The sequence below is a fragment of the Hesperophylax consimilis genome, chromosome 11, assembly GCF_061612785.1.
Source record: "Hesperophylax consimilis isolate HC1 chromosome 11, BYU_Hcon_1.0, whole genome shotgun sequence".
Taxonomy (NCBI): Eukaryota; Metazoa; Arthropoda; class Insecta; order Trichoptera; family Limnephilidae; genus Hesperophylax; species Hesperophylax consimilis.
This window is the reverse complement of record NC_142846.1, coordinates 20,383,193-20,408,857: the sequence shown is the minus strand read 5'-3', so window position 1 is coordinate 20,408,857 and position 25,665 is coordinate 20,383,193. Positions and strand designations below refer to the sequence as shown.

Here is a 25,665-nt window from a genome sequence, read left to right as displayed (position 1 = left end):
AAAGATTAAAAAAAAAGTTTTTTTAAATAAATTATTCCTTTATTGATGTAGGTATTTTGAAAAGGCTTGGTAATCATTTTTTTTTAATTTCAATGTCATTTTGATATCTTGCTGACATTTAATTATTGTAAGTTAATTGTTTTTCTTTAAAAATCTGTATTATTGAACATTTTTTACATTCTGTCCATTTTAGGTCCATTGAATATTTAAAAAAAGATTTCACTAGAATATGTAGACGGTTTTGTCAGGATAACCTTAATTATTAACCTTTGAATTATTTTAAGTGCATTTAAAATACTATCATATGTTCCTCCCCAGCCAGTAACACCATATTGTAATATAGATTGAACAATATCACGGTACACTCTTTTTAGGTCTTTAAATTTAAGAAATATATAAATGCATTTCCTGATTCCTTTGATAATTTTACAAATAATGTGTGTTTTATTTATTTAAAATGTTGATCTATATATACACAAAATATTTCATTTGAAAGCTGGAATAAGTACAAAACATTTTGATTGCAATTAGTTCTGTTACATATACTTTGGTGAATTATAATTTTTAATCCTGGTTTCGATTTAAATTAATGATAAAAGTGAGAAAAAAAAATTAAAAACGTTTTTCAATAAATTCATATTAGTATTTGCTAGGTTTTTGATAGTGTTCCAGTGTACCTTTAATTATTATGAGAGTGACTTCAGCATAAGATATTATTTTTCCGTTGTGTAGTTAATGTATTTTATTTCCATGGTAATGTTATCATCATCCTGATAAATTTATTTTAAAAAATGTTTACTTAGCGCTACACAAACCAAAATTCATTCATTTTAACCTCAGCACTAAATAAATACACGTAAGACATTCCACCCCTCACATTTACAAAATTTTTCAGTCGTCGTTTAGACTTAATTAAGTTTTTAATAGAGGTCGTTAAGTCATACTTTCTAATAATCTTCAAATCTATGGACTCTCTAGGTACATTTTTCTCAGCTTATCGGGTGATCTATGAAGTCGCTATCTCCATGGAGTGTTGAATTAATAGATTGCTGGGAGTACGCAATAAACAATACTTTCCAGACGCTAACTAAAAAAAGTGTAAAGGTCAATAGAGTTTATGCATCAATTTCTAAATATAAGATAGTGTAGATATTTGAGATTCTTCTCGCTATCATAAGAACATAAATATATATAAATGGCCTCCACAGCGTAGGCCGTAATTCAGAGGTTGGGGATTCAAATCCAGCCGTGCGCAGATAAATTGTATTTATTTAATGTGTATTATTTCACAATTAATTCGTTATCAATATATTGTTCCTATAATTCCGTCACAAGAGTGGAAGATACTCTCTCACATCATATCCAATTGGGGATGCCATAGTATCACTGGCTCCAAACATTTAAACAAAACAAATACCCATTTTGAATTAGGAATTATCAATCAATAAAATTATTCTGGTAACTACTTTACCGCTTGTCTAATTATTATAAGTAGTTCCAATTTTTAAAAAATTAACTTCTTTAAACTTAAATAATTTCATGCATTACATCTTAGGAATGTTTCACATTACCAAAAACTGAAATTATTACGTTTAATTTCACATTTCACAAAGTTTGTGGGTCTTTAGATGGCAATAGATAAAATATTAAAATAATTCAAGTTTCAGCCACTTAAACGCCGCGGCTCCATTGAGAGTTGGACCATTAACTTTATCTACGACTTTCTTCACTGAACCACCCTATTTAAGTTGAGAAAAATTGTTCTGGGATTGTTTTATAAATTTCACGGGTCATGTAATAAGGAATTTACTGATACAAGTTGGGAGTTTAGTGTCACTTGAAATACGGCTTAGGAACGATATTTTAGTTATCTTAACATCTTCGTCTAAATAAAAATACCTACCTACTTAAATTCCCTGAACAACTTGAAAAGTTTATGTGTTAGGGAATATGTTCACGAGAGACGGAAAGACCAGAACATTAAAATAAGGTTGGGGCATGAAATTGACGTGAGGACTTATGAAAATTGAAAGAATGCAATGCATTACAAATGTGGAGGTCCATAAAGAATGCAAGGCTGATGTTAAAGTAATTAGTACCAATAAGCTGGTTGTCCCACTTGGTTTGTATCGGTAAGCAATCGACGTTAGCCGAAGACACCGTGCATCCAATGTGGGTATTTTCTGCGCAGGATCTTCAGCTAATGTCGACTGCTTACTGACACTGACCCAGTAGGACGACGGCTTTAGAAAGGGACACTTGGATGGTTTTGGCAAGTAATAATCAAAATTTCTGTCTGTCTCTGAAACTCTGGTTCAATGAACTAGGATTTGCTTTGAATTTAAGTGTCATTTTCAATATTGTAACTGATTGTGTACAAAATTTAACTAAGCGATAAAGTGCATACCTGTGATAAAATATTTTTAATTGTTAAAATTTGAAAGTGAATTGTAAAAAAATTAGACTATCGCGGAATTTTTCAGAACTCTGTACTAGTAAAAGATATTATTTTTTATATTTAATAACTTATATGCATTACAAACAAATAAGTTTAATACACATTTGCCAAATTACAATGAAAAAAAATCGTGTATTGATGGAAATCGGGTCAATAAGGGGAGGCTCTTTTAAGAATCAATGAATCCATTTTGAATCTCTCCTCACTGACGCAAAATATGTCCATATACGAAGGGAGTTTGTTCAGGAGCAATATACTCCTCTCCAGTATGTAGAGCAGACGAAAGAAGTAAGGAATGTAAGGAGAATGTGAATGGTAAAAGAAATCGATGATGCTGATTCTAGCGATTTTCGTCCATTGAAGTTATTCTCTACATCCATTGAAGCCAATTATTCTCTTTGTGGATCATCACTTTTTTCACCAACCTTTGGATGATGCTTGAATTCCATTTATCTTCCATTTGACATTTTAGAACGGATATTGCGATAGTAAAGGCCACCATCTTCGTTGTGCTTCATATGCACTTTTCACTGTACTAAACATGTTTTTTGTAACATTAAGAAATCCTAAAAGAATGCAAGGCCGATGTAACTATTCACATGGCATTATGTGAAGCGGATAATTCTAAGATAGAAATTCTTAGTTGTTGGGATACGTAGAGTGGATGGATAAAGAAAGAAATGTTAGGAGAATATTTTAAGTGAAAGTGGGGGGAGACGACACAATACCCTAAAATAAAATGGGAATCTTTACGACGTAAGTGAAGAAGGCATCTACAAAAATATTCAGCTCGCGGCCCGGAGTATTGGACGGACCTACAATCGAATTTTCCCTAGCAGACCTAGAAAATTGATCTTACCGCGGGTTTTATTAATTAATTTCGATAAAAATATTATAAAAAATCTCAGATATTTCTAGATGAATATCTCCGGAAGTTACTAATTCACCGTCTAGAAAAATACAATCTGGTGCTTAGTGCTAATTTTATAGCTGAATAACATTTTACGTAAAATATTTTAAACGTACTGTTTTTATTAATCTATAAAAGAAAACTTACACCCGTAGGTGCCGGTCTGAAAAAGTGTATTATGTTTACGAATTCACCAGAATTAATTAATGTAAATAAATTGCATAATACAATTTTTTTTGCAAAATATTTGTTACCCTCTGTGCTATGCATAAAAAAATCTTGTCTTAAACATTAGTTTACCAAAAAAAAATAATAATTAATATTTGACAAGTTCTAGTATCTTCACCAAAAAATGTAGATAATTTGTCTCGACGCCATTTAGTGAGAGAGTTAGCACTTACAATGCCTTTCTCATATGAAATAAAGTTGGTTGTTTCAGGTGAAAAAAATGTAACAAGCAGTAATTGTTGAATGAAGCACTAGTATATATTGATTTATTTCGCGGATAAGAGATAAGCCGCCATAGCTCAGTGGTCAGAGTTGTCGACTGGATATCGAAAGGACACGGGTTCAAGTCCCGTTGGCGTCATGTATCTTTTATCAGTAAATTTTTCAATGTGGATGAGTGTTTCAGGCTAATAATTATTACTTGTAAAATATTTTTTTTTGCTTTCAATTGCTTTCACTATTTCGTGAAGAGCATATTATTCTTATTCATTTTTATAAATCTATACAATAGGTTTAGTCACTTGAAAACATTACTTCATATTAAAGTTTCTTAGTTTCTACGGTATATATATATTCTTTAAGTCACAACGTTCTTATCGGAAGTAAGCATTTATATCTCAGTTGAGACAAATGTCTTTCAAACAAATACTTCCAATAATTCGAAAATGTCTCGCAGAATGGCGTTTCAAACCAAGAAATACTCCATCGAACAATGTGAGGATCTTATATTATAGAAAGCTCTAAGTACTGGGTTCATACATCACATAATGGTTGCATTTAATACTCTCGCATCAGTAATCTCTTCTCGTTTGTACACACTGTGAGAGCTTTTGGATCTTCAAGTTTGAGAGGCTTCCCGGAGTAACCCGAGATATTCCGCAGACGAAGGCTCGTTCCGTGGATCGGGTTTAGTATGAACGGATTTAGGACAGATAATGTCAGGGCGTTTGCAAGGATTGGACTTAAACTTTGCAGGATGATATAAAGTTTGCTTTGTACTTAAATGATCGAAATCTATTTAGGAAAAGTGATTGGGAAAACTTGGTTTTTCCATAGATGAGATGCATTCATTATTTTTTTATGGTATAACTCAAATTTTATTTTTTGTTTTGAATACAGTCGAACATGGTTAAAATGTTCACGCTTATAACGCAACCACTGCTATAGTCTGCTAAATCCTACGTATATTTATTCTGGTACCTGTCTTCTATCGAAGGATTCCTATCACTGTGATAATCTTTACTCTTCGAGATGGAGCCCAAAACATCTCAGTCGTACCTACTAATAATATAATAATATATGGGTGTTTCATCTATTTTCTCCTGTGTTATCAGTTGGGTTATCTTACATGTGTTGCTCCATGCTCCTCGTGGTGAGACAAAGATATTGAAGATTTCTACTTTCACATCTAGCACATATTGACAAATAAATAAAAATTCGGTGAAAAGATGAAAAATTCCCAATACTTAAATGCGGTGGATAGTATCTTTAAAAAATTAAAACTTGTTTTTGGTGGTACCCATTAGAATAAAAAAATATTAAGTGAAATATATTTTTCTTGCTGCCGAGGAATACAATTATTTTAAAATGACAAAGATAGTGTCCTCGTAAATCCTCGTCTGAGTCGAAACGGGAAAAGAAGAAAGTGTAGGAAACTCGTTAGAATGTTGTTGTCACTTTACTTCAAAACGTACACATTTCAGTATTCAGCTGCGGAAATTACGACGTCCCATAATACAGGCAATAAAAAATATATGGTTGTCATTCTGCGGCGATATGTAAATGTAAGTTCCACCCATATCATTTCTGAGACCAGAATGGCAAAAGGAATGAACCGTACATTTCTGCACATTTGAATGCAGTAAGGGAAAAAGTAACGATTTTACTCGCATCACTTATCTTGAATAGCAAGCTGAAACGGTTATAAGAACCCTAAATTAATGTAAAAGGGTTTTTTCCAACACATGATGCTCGGTTTTTTCGTGAAAAGAAAATGTGCTCTGAAATTGAATATTTGTTGAAAGAGAGAGGCGTTGGAATCGAATTACTAATGGCTGACCATATTTAAACTATCAATCGCATTTTTAAGGAGGCTTTTTATAATTCTTATAAACTACTCAAATTGTTTTTTTACATATAAATATATATTAATTCTCACCATAAAGTAAAGGTTATGTCGAAATCTTTATCTTTTTAAATTAAAATATTCCAGTAACAGGCAGTCTGCCAATCTAATCATTAGAGGCCTCTTAAATTTATCTCGAACTAAAATTGCTAATTAAAATAAACAACTTCAATTATGTTTTCCCGTCTTTCCCTTTCATTGGCTGCTTCAAAAACTGAATAATATTTCAGCCAATTTAACAAGCAAACAGCACGCCCAATTAATTTTCTTTTTCCCCCGATCTTCCATCAATCTAATCCGAAATTATTCAATAATCTAATTTTATATTAGCCATCAATTTTCACTTTGAGCTCATCTCTTTAATTACAGATGTAAAAATCTTTAACGGTACCAAAATTTACATGGGGAAAAGAACAAGTTTTTTGATGCTTAAAACAAATCTGCCTACATTAATTGCCGTGATTTTTTTACAGCAGCGTTGTACTTTTATCTAGAAAATTTATTCAAAGATTATATTTTTACTTTAAAAACATTAAAAGAAGAGTTTAGTAGTGAGGCATGGATTTGACATGAAGATGGATGAAAATGGACCGAATGCTACTGAAATGAAGAGTGTGTATGGCCGAATTATAAAATTATAGATCCGTAAAGAATGCATAGCCTTGCAACGTAATTAATAAGCTTAAAAAGGAATGCTTCGATGGTTTGGGGATGTAATAATCATAAACACTAATTTCGGTGTGTGTATCTGTCTGTTTCTGTAACTCTAGTTCTCGGTGGAACTCGGATTTTCAAATTTCAGACTAAATTGTTAAGAACTCAAACTATTCCATAATCTTTTAGGGGTCTGCGAATGTAAAAAAAAAGTGGGTGTGTCAAGCCTACGCAAGACAGAAGTGAAACTTCTAGTATTCTTCTCTCTTATTATTAGGGCTTTTTTATACTAATTTTCATATATTTATTGGCAGGTAGAGTAGAAATTAATATTGTTTAGCGTTTGCCAACGACCATACCATGTTGAACACACCGGTTCTCGTCCGATCACCGAAGTTAAGCAACATTGGGCGCGGTCAGTACTTGGATGGGTGACCGCTTGGGAACACCGCGTGCCGTTGGCCCATTTTTTATGGTAATTTCATGTTTTTTTGAAGTGAAACTTCTTTACCCGCGTCATGCAATTTCGAGTACCGGAGTAAAACCAACTCATGACCGAAACGAAAATGCGGGACCGATTAAAGTTCATTTGATCTAGTCAAAGTTTTGAAGTAAAATATAAATGCTTCTTAGCTCATCTCGACAACTGGCGTTGGTGGTGTAATGGTCAGCGTAGTTGCTTTCCAAGCAGTTGATCCGAGTTCGATTCTCGGCCATCGCACATAATTTTTTTGTTTTTAACGCCTTTTTTTTTTTCAATGGTTGACCATAATATCAATCCACTAAGTAATATTTTAGGCCTGTAGCATACTTGAAAAGTTAAAGAATGATATAAAATTTTTTATGATGTTAACGATAAAAAAATAAAAAAAAACATAAAATTACCATAAAAAATGGGCCAACGGCACGCGGTGTTCCCAAGCGGTCACCCATCCAAGTACTGACCGCGCCCAATGTTGCTTAACTTCGGTGATCGGACGAGAACCGGTGTGTTCAACATGGTATGGTCGTTGGCAAACGCTAAACAATATTAATTTCTATTCTACCTGCCAATAAATATATGAAAATTAGTATAAAAAAGCCCTAATAATACTGAAAACATTAGCAAGGTGTGTGCGACGTTGATAAAAATAATCATTACATACGCGCTTGAAAAAGATCGTAATTACATCCATAACTTTGCAGGAATTTTTTTTTTCAATGGTTGACCATAATATCAATCCACTAAGTAATATTTTAGGCCTGTAGCATACTTGAAAAGTTAAAGAATTTTATGATATTATTAATGATAGTAACGATAAAAAAATAAAAAAAAACATGAAATTACCATAAAAAATGGGCCAACGGCACGCGGTGTTCCCAAGCGGTCACCCATCCAAGTACTGACCGCGCCCAATGTTGCTTAACTTCGGTGATCGGACGAGAACCGGTGTGTTCAACATGGTATGGTCGTTGGCAAACGCTAAACAATATTAATTTCTACTCTACCTGCCAATAAATATATGAAAATTAGTATAAAAAAGCCCTAATAATACTGAAAACATTAGCAAGGTGTGTGCGACGTTGATAAAAATAATCATTACATACGCGCTTGAAAAAGATCGTAATTACATCCATAACTTTGCAGGAATTTTTTTTTTCAATGGTTGACCATAATATCAATCCACTAAGTAATATTTTAGGCCTGTAGCATACTTGAAAAGTTAAAGAATTTTATGATATTATTAATGATAGTAACGATAAAAAAATAAAAAAAAACATGAAATTACCATAAAAAATGGGCCAACGGCACGCGGTGTTCCCAAGCGGTCACCCATCCAAGTACTGACCGCGCCCAATGTTGCTTAACTTCGGTGATCGGACGAGAACCGGTGTGTTCAACATGGTATGGTCGTTGGCAAACGCTAAACAATATTAATTTCTACTCTACCTGCCAATAAATATATGAAAATTAGTATAAAAAAGCCCTAATAATAAGAGAGAAGAATACTAGAAGTTTCACTTCTGTCTTGCGTAGGCTTGACACACCCACTTTTTTTTATTTTTTTATCGTTACTATCATTAATAATATCATAAAATTCTTTAACTTTTCAAGTATGCTACAGGCCTAAAATATTACTTAGTGGATTGATATTATGGTCAACCATTGAAAAAAAAAATTCCTGCAAAGTTATGGATGTAATTACGATCTTTTTCAAGCGCGTATGTAATGATTATTTTTATCAACGTCGCACACACCTTGCTAATGTTTTCAGTATTATTAGGGCTTTTTTATACTAATTTTCATATATTTATTGGCAGGTAGAGTAGAAATTAATATTGTTTAGCGTTTGCCAACGACCATACCATGTTGAACACACCGGTTCTCGTCCGATCACCGAAGTTAAGCAACATTGGGCGCGGTCAGTACTTGGATGGGTGACCGCTTGGGAACACCGCGTGCCGTTGGCCCATTTTTTATGGTAATTTCATGTTTTTTTTTATTTTTTTATCGTTACTATCATTAATAATATCATAAAATTCTTTAACTTTTCAAGTATGCTACAGGCCTAAAATATTACTTAGTGGATTGATATTATGGTCAACCATTGAAAAAAAAAATTCCTGCAAAGTTATGGATGTAATTACGATCTTTTTCAAGCGCGTATGTAATGATTATTTTTATCAACGTCGCACACACCTTGCTAATGTTTTCAGTATTATTAGGGCTTTTTTATACTAATTTTCATATATTTATTGGCAGGTAGAATAGAAATTAATATTGTTTAGCGTTTGCCAACGACCATACCATGTTGAACACACCGGTTCTCGTCCGATCACCGAAGTTAAGCAACATTGGGCGCGGTCAGTACTTGGATGGGTGACCGCTTGGGAACACCGCGTGCCGTTGGCCCATTTTTTATGGTAATTTTATGTTTTTTTTTATTTTTTTATCGTTAACATCATAAAAAATTTTATATCATTCTTTAACTTTTCAAGTATGCTACAGGCCTAAAATATTACTTAGTGGATTGATATTATGGTCAACCATTGAAAAAAAAAAAGGCGTTAAAAACAAAAAAATTATGTGCGATGGCCGAGAATCGAACTCGGATCAACTGCTTGGAAAGCAACTACGCTGACCATTACACCACCAACGCCAGTTGTCGAGATGAGCTAAGAAGCATTTATATTTTACTTCAAAACTTTGACTAGATCAAATGAACTTTAATCGGTCCCGCATTTTCGTTTCGGTCATGAGTTGGTTTTACTCCGGTACTCGAAATTGCATGACGCGGGTAAAGAAGTTTCACTTCAATAATATTTTTTAATAATTTTAAATAATATTCTAAATACCCTATGTGTTGTGTACCCACTGTTGGTACTAGAAGAATGGACTGTAATTTTAACGAGTAAATAAGATCAAACGATCGTGTTTATCACAAGGAAAATTAGAGTGAGAAAAGTAGGCCCAAACCTTGTGAAGAATCTTGCTTCATTCGGAAGTTCTGGTTTGGTCTTGAATGTTCCGTGAGTATATATTATACTAGTTATTACGAGGGGTCAAATGTGCAACTATATGCAATAACGACAAAATTCGAACACAAAAACAAATGAAACTTGCTTTGAGTTTCTATTTTTCAAATTTTCTTGCTTGCTTTCTTCGAAGGTAAGAAGATCTTTAGGGAATGGAACAAAAACAAGGAAAAGGGCAATTTAGTTTACATAGGAACCGGATTGTTGGAATAATCCTAAAAGTATTTTAATATTAAACACTTTGCATTACAAATAAATAAGAATCTAAACGTAATTAACACGCTTAAGGGAACGTTTAGATGGTTTAGTCATGAATAATAATAAAAAAGTACTAATTGCGTTATGTCTGTCTGGCTGTATAACTCTTGTTCAATGAACTCGGATCCGCTTAATTATGTCATTTTCAAAATTAGAACTGCAATTGTGAAGAATTTAGAAAAGCGATAAAGTACCTACGGTAATATAAAAAGTACAACAGTATCAAAATTTACACTAAGATAAGAATTCATTTTTGTCACGAAAATTTGTTCAGGAATTACTTAAAATTACTTCCACATAACACAAGTGTTTACATTACAACAACTTTTATTTTTATTTTAACAGATTTATTTTTAATATATAAAACAACTTTACTTGATAAAATAGTATGAAACTAGTTTCGGTTATATTAAAAAAAATGGTCTTAAAAGAAAATATAATTATACAAATTATAATTATATCTCATCACATTGCTTCCTGTAAAAGTACAATATTATTAAATTTGTTGAACTATGCAACATACAGATACTAAAGATCCAAGAGAGTTGTTGTCACTTATGTTTTGCTAATATAATACGCAAAAGGTTCTTTAAAGGAAATACTAAAATTTGGTAAACATGCAAAATAATGAAAACGGAGCAAATAATAATAATACAAGAACAAGAAACAGTTTATATCCATAAATATTATGCATGTTGGTACGTACATACTTTTGTGTAGGCAATAAGAATGTAATATGAAAATATTATGGCAAGACGAAAACAGAAACTGAAAATGTGACGGAGGCTTAAAAATTTGGTTTTTATAAATATTATTACGGTATATCTGAAGGCACGTTTTACATTTTTTTTATAAGTACCGCATAAGAGTCCCAACATCTGGAGCCAGTGAGACTATGATATCACCCAATTAGGATATGTTGTGAGGATGCAGGTAGTCGGGTGGGGATGTAAATGATGATTAGGAAGGTGGGGAAGTACCTGGCTATCCAAATCTGATCACCAAAACATGGCTCAAGCCATTTGAAGCAAAGTTTCGATTTTGAATGGTAGTATTTTACCGGAGCGATACTGAATGTTTTTACCACACCGGAAAATACGCTATAAATTATTTTACAATGCATTGATTTGAAAGCAACACAAGTTAATCAAATAAAAATTTCCTGCGCCCACGGGTATTTGTAATCGAAACCTCCGGATTCGTAGCAAAGGATCGATACCTCATAGTATTATCGTTCGTCAAAATTATTTTTTCCACAAAATTCCTTTTTATGAATCCAATCACGTTTATCTAGTGAAGTTAAATAGCTTATATTTGAACTGCAGCATTGCGTTTTATCGTTTCTTGATTCAACACTGAGTAAGCAGCACACTTTCCATTTGTCGATCAAATAATGTATTATTCAGATAGTCTCCCGGTATTGGGACAGAACCAATCTCGGGCTGATTCCCAGAACTAAATGTCAATGGCTTCATCTCACAGCGATACAGAAATTTCCTTTTCACCTATGCTAAGAAACGCTTTTATCTCATGACGCTCCTTTGGTAATGTAGATTTTACTCTCAATGCTTACCTATCTTAGTTCTGTAATACGGAATCCATTTCTGTCTTGTGCACAAAGGTCCAGATTTCAAGACTATATGGCCAAAATACGACTTTGTAATTAATCAAATCGTATACGTATTGACAGAAGAATACTCAAAAATCATATATTCTTACATATTAAACAAAACACTGCTTGGCCAAAAATGGTAGCCCCGCAACAAGCTACTTCCAAACACCTATGTAAGTCTAATCAAAACATGGAAATCACTGTGATAGAGGGTTTGTTCGAAAAACTAAATTTAAATCAATAGCTTTGCACGAACAAATACTTAAATTTCAAAACACAGTTTTTTTCATAAATATTTTAAATTTACCGATTCATTGCATCACAAACGCAACACCTATGGTGCAAAATAAAAATAAAAATTACCGTTTTTACAAAAGTTTGCTTTTTACAGCACACAAAGATATTATTTGAAAATATTGATCATGATTGCGTTAAATTTTAATGTAAAAAACCTAGTGATATCTATATTATTATTAATTTTTTTCAAAAAATAATAATATAATTGTAAAAATATATATATTTTAGGAGCTTTTTTTTAAAACAAAAAAAAAATATTGCTGAAAAGGTGTAAAAGATCCTTGGTATTGCTTGATATATATGTTTTTCAAAATCATCATCAAACATAATATAATATAAGTATTTCGATTTTGTTCCCTTTTTGTGCCAGCTAAATTTGCGATTTGAACCATTGTGCTATAAAAGCGTAGTGTTTTGCCGTATATATTTTTTTACCTTTTTAAGCGACTCCAACCATTTTGGATGTCGTATCGCGAGATGGGATAAGATGTTGTATTTTTAGTAGCGATTACTTGGGAATATCTCGTTGGACTAAAAGCAACTATATGCTTACGTATGTTGAGATTTCTAGCATCCTTTCATTTGCAGAAAATCTTTTGCAAATATTCCTTTGATATACATGTTTTTTTCATTTTAGTTTTTTTTTACGAAAAGATTTACCTTGATTTTTTTCTTTTCGAAATAGAATTAAATTTAAACGTAATATGAGATTTTTTTACAATTTTTTAACTTGTCCATAAGTTTTCAATCTTAAATTATATTTGTAGTTACTATATAGCATCACACGAGTTTTTGAAAACCTTTTTCTAACGAATCTATTATTTATTTAAAAATATGTGTAATATTTCAGAGCAGCGTAACTTCGGCATTAAGTTTAGTAAGTTAATATTTAATTAGTAGCAAATTATATTATGTCTCTTAACACTTTTCTACAACTTTTGTCTTACAATACTATGTTTTCACAGTTAATGGATATTTTTAAGGTCTATATCTCCAATATAGCTGTGTTTCTGACTTCGGTATTATGTTTTTATTTACATGATGCCCGATCTCACAAAAAACGGTGCAATCGATATAACACATGAACTTACATATCGAGAGTTTTAAATGAAACAAACAAACTGATTTCTTCCGCAGGTACCTATTGCTTAAGTAATAAATATCCTTCTACAAATCTCTTAGTAGATTGTCCTCAACATACCAGATAGAAAAAACTGTGCAAATTTCAGCATGCTAATTGCCGTTCGATAAAATTATTGCCGCTTCAGTTGTTAAAACTTGAACTGAAATTATTCCAGAGTTTACCACGTGAAAGTTTTAGTTAGATGCACAAGCAGATTTCTGCTATAAGGCTAAGATAATTAAACTCAGTACCGACTATTCACTGATCCACACATCCTTCCGATACTTAGATCCTACAATCCGGGGGTTAAAGTAGAAGTTTCCTCCGTAAATAACAACAATAATTATTAACCATTAATATTTCCGTAAACCGTAGCCCGGGCAAACAACGGCCTGAGAACTACGTGCCAGATTCGTGAAAGGAACGGAGATCTCTCACGTCGGATTAGAGTTCACCTCGTTATATTTACTTGTTTGTGTAGGGCTGGGCGAGTGGAAGTCAGGTGTTCTTCATATTCATAATAAAGACGTGTGTCTATTTTAACCAGATACTTTGATACTTATTTAATAAAAAGTCTGCCATATCGTAAAGTTGTTTTAGGATGTAACGGTTCAAACCATAGACATATGAATATTAGGTAGACCTGCCCTAAGTGATTAAAAGCGTATTATCCCCACTCCCCATACCGGTTCCATTGAGCCGGCTGCGCTCGCGTACGGCCTCAAGTGATATTTGAAAACGTGACGTCATCATTCTTGTGCGAACTATGGTCGAGGCATCATCGGTTCATTTTACGAAATAACACGGCAAAATGTTTACTTGTACTATGAAAACTGGTAAAAATAGATGCGAAAAAAGAGAATAAACCCAATTGTCGTATTACATTCCATATATAAGCATTATTTTATTTTATTTTAAGCATATTCACATCGTATAATATGAATCAGTTGTTACTATCACATCGAGAAACGTCTGGACGCGAAACACAAAGCTGGTTGGTTGCTGGGAAGTAAATTATGAACATTTATAAAAGTGTCTTAACTAAATACTCTGAAACTAACTACGACTCTGAATATAGAAGCTGCCTTACTTTGCCGAATTTGGACTTCGCAAATTTGTTCATAACGTGGCGAGTAATTTGCGCTCCCATGTAAAAATGTCTATTCATTCAAAGCAGATTTTACTTTTAAGAAGTAAATGGTGATATTATAATGCGAGATGCCTATTTACTGTCAGATTGATTTATTGACGAATCACAGTCATCTTCACTCCCTTCGTTCTTCAACAGTTGATTTTACCCCTCGCCTTTATCTTCTCGTCTATTAATTCCTATGTCTGTGGTTCAAACACAATTTATTTAGGTATTAACAATAAATATTTCGTCGGTCTATCTCAGGTTTTTATTTTCAAATCGAATTCGAATCTAATATGTCGATGTTTAGGTGGGTTTTTTATATGCTGATATTTAAATTGAATTGTTCTAAAGAACGAGCATCATTGTTCCTTTCCGCAATGGTTTACAACCGAGAAACGCATTGAAAACGCTTTTTTGATGGTTTCCATTAATTCCGCATGAGAACGGGTCGTTTTAGGTTCCAGAGTCTATTTATTCTGTGTTGAGTTGCATTTATTTAAAAAAAAATAATTTCAAGCGCCATATCTGTTTTTTATGAAGACGCAAAAAATGTGGTTTCTGGGCTTAGGAAATTTGCACTTTTTTGTCTGGAAGTTGTATTTCGTCGTAATTTCTTTAAGGCTTATCTTTGAATATCCATTAAACTGGCGAAAAATCATGTTTTTTTTCATTATTTTACAAAGACAAAGATTTATGTTGTTAAAATCTATGATCTGTCTCAGTAGCATTAAGAATATGTTTTAATTTTTTTTCTTGTTGCGTAAACTCGCTTTGAATAAGTACTTAATTATTTTTTGGAAAATATCTAGCGCGAAGTTAGGTAGTAAAAATGAGTTATCGTTAAATATAACGGTTTATAATAAATGTTTAAATTACGATGTATGAAACAGCTATAAATCCTGTCTGATCCTTTTTAGTAACTATTCGATTCCGGGATGAAATGGAATATAGGTGATTTTTATAATTGTATACAGTTCCACCAGTTATTCAAATCTTAAAAACTAAATAAATTATAAAAGCACATTTCTGGAATATCTTTCCGTGATTCTTTGGCATGTAAAATAATATTGCTGTTTAACGAACGAGAAAAACGACAATCTGTCAACGGAAATTACTTTTTTCTCTGATAAATTAGGCGTTATGGTGGAAATATTTTATCTGTGATCTGGTGCGCTGATTAAACGATGGATAAAATTTTCAATTCTGTTTCAGCGGCCCCCAATCCAGGCATTGGCGGGATTCGATGAAAGTACCCTCGGGGATTGTTCCCCATTCGGAAATGCGCGTTATGTTAACACATAGCTTATAACGCTTTTAACGTCGATGAATGCCAAATCAAAAAACTTATTCATCCAGAAAAAAATGTTAAATAATAAAAAAACATCACTTACTAACTAACCATTGCGCCGTTTCCCCGAAGGGGAAGGCAGAGAGGGTGGACCGCCAAACAACTCGGTCTTGGCACACACTCCTTGCTTCGTATTCCTACCTGGTTCGCTTGATCATGTCGTGTCTACCATTCACATTCGCTTCACATATTCTCTTTACACCCCTTTCTTAGTTCATTCGCTCTATATGCCTTAAGGCGATGCCATACGTAGTAATGCAAAATCATGTGTTTTTGGTTTGAAAATTTGGTCGCCTAGAAATTTTTTATATGCTTTAATTAAATACTGCGAGTAGAATACATCTTGGCCTTTGAAATAATCGAGTATTTTTTAGATAAGTCCTTTTATAAGCCCAGAAAAAAATAATGTAAAGGCCTATGAAAACTGCTTTAAAGTTCAAAATCTCCTACTTACAAACCTATTTTCGGTTATGATTTAATTGTATAGTGTGGCACATTAAGTTATTTATAAAATGATCGAAAAAAATTAAATATTTATGCCTGAACATCCACAAAATAAAATAAAAGGCACTTTTTGGCCATGTTTTTTTCTTGCATAAATCAAAACAGGCGGATGGTGTTAAGCGGGAATTTAAACCTTATCGCCAACTACGCAAGGGTTGTTATTGATAGCGGCTCAATTTAAAATATTAAACGACGTAGTGCATCGCCTTAACAATCTAAGCTTTCGAAATCTTACATTGCGTTCTTTGCAAATATCCACATTTCTCACATGATCACACTTGGTTTTACCACACAAACGACTCGAATATATCATTTCTACAACATTCAGTCTAAATACCACAAAATTCAATTAACTACGATCACTACGCTAACTTTGGATCCTCAGGTCTTTTTTAAAAAAAACCTTTGCTATTATTTTTAACTTAATTGATTCCCCGCCCTTGTCTTCCACCCGTCTCTAAATTATTTCATATTTTGTGCAGTTAAGACTACGATAATATAACTACTCCTCGTTTATATTCGCTGGGGAACACATGTATATTCCAATAAAACAAAAACAAAAGGATATTATGAACCTGAAATTTCTACCGACCAATCGTTCTTCCTCTAAAACTTTTCTCTACAAGAATACAAGTTGTTTGTTTCATTACACAAACTTTTCACGGCTATATGATATGTCCTATACATATATTTTTTGTTCAATTTAAAAGTCACCCTACATGTTTACATGTTTACATGTTTAAGCGCGCTCTACACTCGCGGCGCGAACGGCCGCGAAGGCCGCGAAACACGAGTGTGGATCTTGTTCACCCCTTCGCAATCTTCGCATTCGCGCTTCGCGCCATTCCTCGTTTTTTGTCCCGCGACAAAGGGTTTGCGGCGAACAAGACTGAAGCTTTGCGAGTGTGGATGGACACAGTTCACGCGCGGATCGCGGCGTATATTCACGGCGTAAATTCACGGCGCGACTTCGCGCGCGAGTGTAGAGCCAGCTTTATAATGAACTAGCTGTACCCAGCAACGTATTGGTGTGGCTCCTTCCAGAACTTTCAAGGAACTTTATGGAACCTTCTAGACTTATCGACACACTGCGCTACTCAGTTTGAATCATTATAGAACCTTCTAGAACTCTCTGGAACCTTTCAGAATCACCGACACGGTCGGCTCGCCCATTTTGAAATAATCTGAATCATTCGCGGCCTTCCCATAACAAAGCACATTTTCGTCATCTACTCCCCACCGCTCAGCCACCCCCACTAAACTCTCTTACTTTTGATGTGACACCAAAAGCTATCTACCACCATAACCACCGGTGAGTAACAGTTGCAGGTTGTGAAGAAAATTAGGCGGGTAGGGAAACACGGAGATCTTTTTATAATATAACATATTAGATTAGTTTGTGGCTTCTTTCAGCTTAGTAGGTACCCATTATTTTTAAGAACTATTGATGTATAAATGTTGTGCTTTCAATTTATTATTTTATAAAATAATTACCTCAATACATGCTAGTCTTCGTGAGGTTAAAAATTGAAATATTAACAATGATATCATGTAAAGAAACGATAAAATATAAACGAAAAGGCTGGAAGAGCATAAAATAATACGCACATTGCACGTACAGGGAGTGCAGTTCTGTAGGTCCGGTATATTCCGTGTGGTGGGAGTAGGACCTTGATAGGGGTCTCATTTTGTCGGGAGGGTCGTGCAGTTTTTAGTCGTTACGTCGCACGTTTCTTGAAAATGGCCGTTCTTCCGTCGCCATCCAGCAATGCCTTCCAACGCCCTTCAATCTTATGCGTCTTGATACCGTCGATTCCACACTAATAATTAGGAATTTAGGAAGACCCACAACGGTAAGAACACCGAAAATTTAACGAGACTGAGAGAAGCTATCAAAAGATTATATATACTATATGATAGGTGCCTTGGTGCTCTGCCCGGAAGCATGCAATTGCATTGGGCATTTCTCACCGTTCACTGAGGAGGATTTAGAATCAAAACATATCATTCCATCACTATAAGATTATGATTTTCCAAGATTTAAAGCCTCCTGACTCTAAGAAATGTGAACCAGATCCATGCGAGGTCGAGACAGAAGAAATAGATCTGGTTTCAACAGGACGGTGGTACGGCCCATAGTGCTCGAGTTTCAATTACGAAACTTCGTCAGATCTTCAAACTGCACAGTCTGTTTTATAAGCTGATTTCTTTATACGTTAATTAACGGATTTTTTAAGTATTCCGCTTCTATTACATACTCACCAGCGCACGTTTTTAACTAATTATTTTTTTAACGACAAATCAGTAAAAAAACCCATTTATTTTAAACCGTTATCTGTAGACACCACTCAGTTCCAAATAAGTCCTCAGGCATTGTTTAATGTAGTGCGTTCGCGTTATTTATGAGGTGCCTCTTGTTTGAACATTTTTATTCTATCGTGTACCTGACGTGTAAGGGATGGAGTCAGCAATGCTAGCTTTTCGTTTCAGTGAAGCTGGTTTTTCATTTCAGCATAGCAGGTTTTTCGTTTCAATGTATCTGGTTTTACGTTACAGCAAAGCAGGACAGTAGGAAAAAATTTTTTAACGCAGCGCATACGAACAGCAAAGGGCGTGCGTAGTACCGATTTGTATTTTTACGAAAATTAGGGGAAGCGTGGACTTCGTGAGTTAATGTTTTGGGGTATTTTATCTAAGACCATAAAACGACTTGTTACCATATCTTTGACGTTATCTTAATTTTGTTTAATTTCTGAAAGTCCACTGAATTAATTGAAAGCCGTACAAAAACTATATTCTTAGACGAATTTTCATGTTAGAGAAATGTGGTTTCACGTTATTTATCGAAATTGTATAATTTAAACATTTTCTTAGCAAATGATGATAGTATGACATTTTGATAGTCTTGATTTTTAAGTAAGCGAAAGGTTATGGTGGAAGAAGTAGTGCTACACTCAAGTGAATCAATCAATTTTAGATTTGCGTCATGTCAAGAGACAGAATAACAAAATGGTGTGTACAATATGATGTATTTTTGTTAATGTACCAAAAAGTATTTATTTATTTATAGGTACGACCAGACGGGTTTTTATAAACATGTGATGTTTACGTAATAATTTAGTAGTCAGGAAGTAAAATTTGCATTCATTTGATATATTCCTTGGAGTTGAACACATCTACAATTTTTCGAATGTATTGCCTGCAATCTAGGTACAAGCGAGAATCTATATGAGTCCTGATATTGTTGTTGCAACTAAAAAGAATTATCGATCGCGTAGTTCTAGTTGGTATGTTGAAGGTAAATCAGGGATGTCTATAATTCCATTAATAATTTTTAAAATAAAAGTCATTTCGGAAACAAGTCTTCTGTCTCAGAGTAGACATATATGTGCCTAGACAGGGGGCCTTCTGCCTTCTCTGCCAACCCTTGCAGGAAACTGGATAATTTGAATTACGCCGTTTTTGTGAAAAATCACCTTTAGTAATGTTCATATGACGTTTTAAATGTTATTAAAGTGAAAAAATACTAATCATTGTACGTATCTTTTTTTTCAATTTGGGAGAAGGATGTGGGTACTGCCGCCCCGGGAACCATTTATTGGATAACCACATCTCAAGTGGTTCGATGCGTTTGGTGTCTTAGCAGGGGTGCCCGGGATCATGAGTTGAGGTTTGTCTAGGTCTTCGCGGCGGATGCGTCAACCCACCTTCTGCATGGATGGCTGGATCCGGAGACACTGGTTGAGAGAGACATTTTAACCTCTACAGCTGGGCTCTCTATGGATCCATTCATACGATACTATCCTCGTCGTATTCCTATCCACCCTTCATACATGTTTCCTTCCCTGAACTTACACTCCTATATTTACTTTAAGAGACCCTCGACACAGCATCTCTATAGATAGGCCATCAGGGAAATTATTTTCCGCAGGACCTCCTGTATGGAACAATTGTGCACGTGTTCATAGTATTCCAAAATTACAGATTACATAATATTACCTAATTGGTTGTAAAAGTACCGTTGATATATTAAACAATTTTATGTGACCTGGTAAAATGCATCGTTTATAGCTTTTGGGTAATATTGTATCAAATGGTATCATCACCAAATGTTTTATCAGACACTGGCAAAGTAATCTATCCATCCAATTAAAACTAAAAAAATATTCCAAAAATTCTTAGGGATCATAATTAAAATACACTATTCATATCCTGTTTCACCTAATTTAAGAATTTAATAATAATATGGTACCTATGTAAAATGTGGGATCTTATCTTACTTACACTAAAAGTGATGTTTTAAAACTCTATTGTTCACTATGGAAATTAGGCTTTGAGACGAAAATATTGATTTTAAATGTTTGTATTTACCTAGAAATTATAAACATTAACTCTTAATTTTGCTAATTCACAATAATTCACAAACTCTTAAAATCACTAATTATTAAATTATCGACTTTGTTAAAAAATATACGTATACAAGTGTTTATATTTTTTTTTTCAAAATTCGCAAAAAGACAGACGTCCTAATACTATGTGCACTGCCTTTTCTATCTAAAAATTCCAGATTATATAAACTGTCAATTGCTTCACAAGTTTTGGAGCTTTGATGCATCTTTTCAACTTGCGAAATACATATTTTTTTCAATTGAATAGTTTGTTAAAAATCAGGCTTGGCCGGATGGTTAAACTAATGCCAAATAAAGCACAGAATTGAATATTGAAAAAGTTTACTTTAGATTTGTACCGCACAATAAAAAATCAATTCCACCCGGAGTTTCCACTTAACGCTGGTGCATCTTACAACGTCGAGAGCATCTACCAAATTTTTCGATATTTTCAATATCTTTCTCGTGGAGATGCATTTTCCAGCATCCGGCTGCAGTTTGCAACACAAACAAGAATGATTCCACGACAAATAGATGGTGAGCAGGTAAAGAACTTTGCCGAGATTTATCTCCCCGTTTGTGGGATGTATTGCCGGATATTTATCATGTTTATACCAGGAGCACAGCATCTCAAAGAGATGCGCACCAGTTTCTTCCGGTTGGCAATCGTAAATCTGAATATATCAGATTCTACTGAATAACTTGGCTTTGCGAGCATTTGAGATACCATATTTCATCTTCTTTGCATTTCCATTTAACTATGCTTACCATTTCTGTTCAAATGAATATTTCTCCGGCTTTATTTGTGTAAAACCATTTGCCATGAATAAGTTGCGGGCATGGAAGCCATTTACATTACCGTTTTAGTAATTTTCTTGGTTTTATATTACTTAAGAATTCAAGTAATATGTTTTTTTCCACGGTAGTCTTATAAAATGTGGTAAAACTGCTTTTAAAACGTCTTATACTTGAATTACAATATTTTTTACTTCTCTCATTCGCAGATAGACTACATACCGATTCATGCAAAAACTGATGAAAAATATTCATTCTTGTTTGTGCAGAAGAAAACCTATTTTTTGTGTATTACTGGCTGTATATCCATTTACTGATTTACTCATACAAAAACTAATGAAAAATTTAATTCTTGTTTCTGGAGAAGAAACCCTTTTTTTATCTATTGACTGTGTATAATTCACATGTAACACAAACTAAATATTTTGATATTTATTAATAAATAAACAAAATTATATTTTATTTGTTTAATAATCTTAAACAAATAAAAACAAAGCCTTATATACATACATACGAGCATTATAATGGGTAATGTGTGGCATTTACATAGCTCTTGAATCCTGCAAGCCTGTTGTCACAATTTTCAGCGGTCTTGGAAACGTTATAACAGCGCCTTACATCTTTTCACTCTATGCCGAGCCAATACGTCCGTTCCATTACAGAATACATAGTGGATCGTGGTGCCATCCTTGTCTGTATTCGTTCGATTGTGTATTGTGAAGTTTTTCTATTATATTATACATTGTTTAGTTGTTCGATTAAATTATACATTGTGAAGTTGTTCGATTTTTTTAATGTTTGTTGATTCTGAAATAGAAAAAAAAACTCTCTAACGGTGAGCTCTGATCATTTAAACAGCAGGTTTTTTTGAAATTTCAATTTTAGATCCATTGTGAGCTATACAGTTTGAAAACACCTATTTAACAATCTTTAAAAAAAGAACGCGAAAGCCCCATCATATGTTCCTTTTTTGTTTAAATACGTAAAAGGAATGGAAAAACTAGTTTTCCAATAATTTAAAAAAAAACACTGAATTTTAAGGAAAAGGAAAATTTTTATTACTGCATAATAAAAGCGTTTTCACCGATTTTGAAGTAAAATAAGTCAAAAGATCACTGTCTGAAATGTTCGACCTCTAATATCAATATCAGTTCCGTTTAGGGTTTAATCTGTTCTATCGATCTCGTGAAAGTGAATTAGACTAAAAGCATCCAATACATTATTACCCCATAGGCACCAAGTACTGGCAAAATTGAAACATTAAGAAGCTATGAAATGACTACACCTTTAAGAATATACAACTGTGGAGTCGTCATCACAATTAATTATATATTACTCGTTTGACTTAGTAGCACTCACTCTGTCCAGCATAGGCCTGAAAGCTTAGAAAGAAATAAGTTAAATTAATTGTATATAAAATATTTTTCATGAATTTTATACTATCTATCTATACCTGAAGAATTTGTTGCACTCTTACGTTGCAAGAATTTTAATCTTGTGATTTTGATGAAAATCTCTATTTTTGTATAATTAATTGTATGAATTTCACACGACCTAGAAATTCCAATAAATAAACTGAATACGCGTTACTTGAACTAGCAGAAAATCGCTTAGTACTTTTATAAAGTTACGGAGCGCCCGTAACGTGATTTTGCACAAAAACGGCGCTATAAAAATCATCCAAATATCACTATTATTAACCTCAAAAATTTATTTGTTGAAATTCATAAAAAATACAAATTGCATTATTTTAATGTTATTACTGCAGAAGGGTATATAATGCCCGGAGCCAGTGAGACTGTGGAATTTCCAATTTGAGGAAACTTGTGAGGTTAAATGAAGTGATGAGGCGAGGTTAATAGAAAAGAGGGATGTTGAGAAGTACCAAGCTTTTCTGTACTGGTCACTAAACATAATAATATTTCGAATCTTTAGTATGATTTAACATCGGTGCGAAAATATTAATGAAATCCACCTCAACATAAGCGAAGATAATTTTGACAGATTTCAATTTGGGAGGCGGGTATGAGTACCGCCGCCCCGAGTTCCATTTATTGTACAACCAACACCTCTGCCACAGGTCACCCAAGTGGTTCGATACGTTTGGAGAATTAACAGGGGTGCCCCGATTCATGGGGTGAGGTTTGTCTAGGCATCGGCGGCGGATGCAGGCAGGAGCAGGAGAGACCTTTTGACCTCTCCAGCCGGACTCTCGACCTATCATTTTGCACCGTAGTGGGAGGGACTGGACACATTGATCCCTAGATTCCTACCTACCCCTCATACATTTTTCCTTCCCAGAACTTCCTCTCCTTCCTTTCCATAAAATGATCCTCTCCACAACATACGCAAAGATGACATAGACCCGGAGGGAAATTATTTTCCACATGGCCTCCTATGTAGAGCTTATGTAAAAAAAAAGATAAAAAAATAACATAGTTTTCCTCCATTCATATTTTCAATTTCAAGTTTGATATAGTATCTTATACGCTTACACATTTTGGTAAAAATATGTAACAATGCAATATTAATTATTGTTTCAAAATTACTTTATAGCCTATTGTCTACAAATTCTCCAGTATTGTTCGGAATCAAAACCATTTATCTAACGACCAAAATCGCCCCCATCAATATTTTTTTACCGTTTCTATGCTAAGGTTCTATTTACGCTGTATTATTCGGAATATAAAGCGTATCTGATTAGTATAATGCCTCCGAACCAATAAGGGGGTAGACTAGATATTGAATTACGCTGAAATAAGCCCTTTATTATTACAATATTACGTTTTGTGTCGAGAAACCATTATCGTTCAGAGATTAAAACGCCGTAGGGGAACAAAGCCTACTAAAATATTTAGTATGATGGAGTTATTATTTTCATTATCATAATGAATCTTATTATAGTCGTAGAAGTCATTGTAGATAACTACGGTACACAAGGAAATTATGATAGCTGTAGAATAATAATGTCACGTTGAGATTTAATGAGTGCGTGGGGAGATTGGGAGATTAAATAAATTAAAAATGATTATTTTCTCTATTTACAATCGGTGAAGATTGCTTCACAAATTTTATTTTATTTTTATTATAAATAAACCAAATTATATTTAATAATAGATTAATTCAATTTGGGAGGCAACCGGAAAGAACCGTTTATTGGATAACCAACACCCCTGCCAAAGGAGACTCCACGTGGTTCGCTAAATTTGGTGGCTTATCAGGGTTGCCAGAGTTCATAGGGTGAGGTTTATGTAGGTCTTGGGGGAGTATGGATTTTCGGTGAGTCGAATCAGGAGAAACTGGTTGAGGGAGACCTTTTGACCTCTCCAGCCGGACCTTCTCTCGACCCGTCGCCTTGCACCGTAATGGAAAGGATGAATTCACACGTCCGTCACTCCTGGACACATTAACTTACAGATTTCTACCTACCCCTCGCACCTTTTTTCTTCCTTTCCCTATAAAGACCCTCCATTCAGCATCCCCAAAGATGACATGATCCCGTCACTCCTGGCCACATTGACCCCCAGATTCCTACCCACCTCTCATAGCTTTTTCCTTTCTTTCCCTATAAATCCCCTCCACACAGCATCCCCAAAGATGACATAAGGCCTGAGGTAATTGTTTTTTCTCAGGGCCTAGTGAGAAGAACTATGTAAGGTTAAAAAAATCATATTATACTTAACAATAAATAAATTATTTTACCTAATTACAGTTTAATTTGATTATAAATAAATTATATTTTACTTAGTAATAAATAAATTAAATTGTTCTTATTTATAACATATTTAATTGTAAGTAAATTATATTATACTTATTACTAAATGAATTAAATTATATTATATTTAAGCATTCATAAATTGAGTTATTAATGAAATATATTATATGAAATAATAAATAAATTAAAATATAATATAAATATTAATTGCACGGGTAAGTTAAATTAAAACGCTCTTTAACTAAATTAAGGGTCACATTAATAAATAATATTTTACAAAACAAATACTGCTAATATATCAATAAAAAAATGAAAATATATAAGTACACCTAATGGCTAATAAATTAAATTACACTTTAATAAATTTAATTTTACGTATTCATACATATTTTTGTTGGTTACCGGATAAATCATCACAATGATAATTCATCACATCTTTAAAAAGTTATATAAAGTCATGGAAAGTGATGAAACGAAAACTTTATTAATTGGGTTAAGTAGGTTAGGTTAGGTTAGGTTAATTTTTTTTTTTCATCGTTTCTTTATATCACTTTTTAAAAGTGTGATGAATTGTCACTGTGTTGAGTTATCATGGAACC

General features: G+C 33.5%; 1 protein-coding gene and 6 non-coding genes across 7 annotated transcripts in view; 4 read left to right on the top strand and 3 right to left on the bottom strand.

Moving 5' to 3' along the window:
• The window catches only part of LOC149419898 (A-type potassium channel modulatory protein KCNIP1-like), a gene marked incomplete at its 5' end in the record, with an annotated part of 206,045 nt that overhangs the window by 85,773 nt on the left and 94,607 nt on the right, over positions 1 to 25,665 (top strand). The gene's annotated exons all lie outside the window — the stretch shown is intronic.
• LOC149419905 (5S ribosomal RNA) lies at positions 6,721 to 6,839 on the top strand. Its single transcript, XR_016302834.1, has one exon. It is a non-coding gene; the product is annotated as a 5S ribosomal RNA (ribosomal RNA).
• On the bottom strand, positions 7,272 to 7,390 carry LOC149419904 (5S ribosomal RNA). Its single transcript, XR_016302833.1, has one exon. It is a non-coding gene; the product is annotated as a 5S ribosomal RNA (ribosomal RNA).
• Positions 7,714 to 7,832, bottom strand: LOC149419903 (5S ribosomal RNA). The gene has a single exon (XR_016302831.1). It is a non-coding gene; the product is annotated as a 5S ribosomal RNA (ribosomal RNA).
• Positions 8,156 to 8,274, bottom strand: LOC149419902 (5S ribosomal RNA). The gene has a single exon (XR_016302830.1). It is a non-coding gene; the product is annotated as a 5S ribosomal RNA (ribosomal RNA).
• On the top strand, positions 8,708 to 8,826 carry LOC149419901 (5S ribosomal RNA). The gene has a single exon (XR_016302829.1). It is a non-coding gene; the product is annotated as a 5S ribosomal RNA (ribosomal RNA).
• Positions 9,150 to 9,268, top strand: LOC149419900 (5S ribosomal RNA). Its single transcript, XR_016302828.1, has one exon. It is a non-coding gene; the product is annotated as a 5S ribosomal RNA (ribosomal RNA).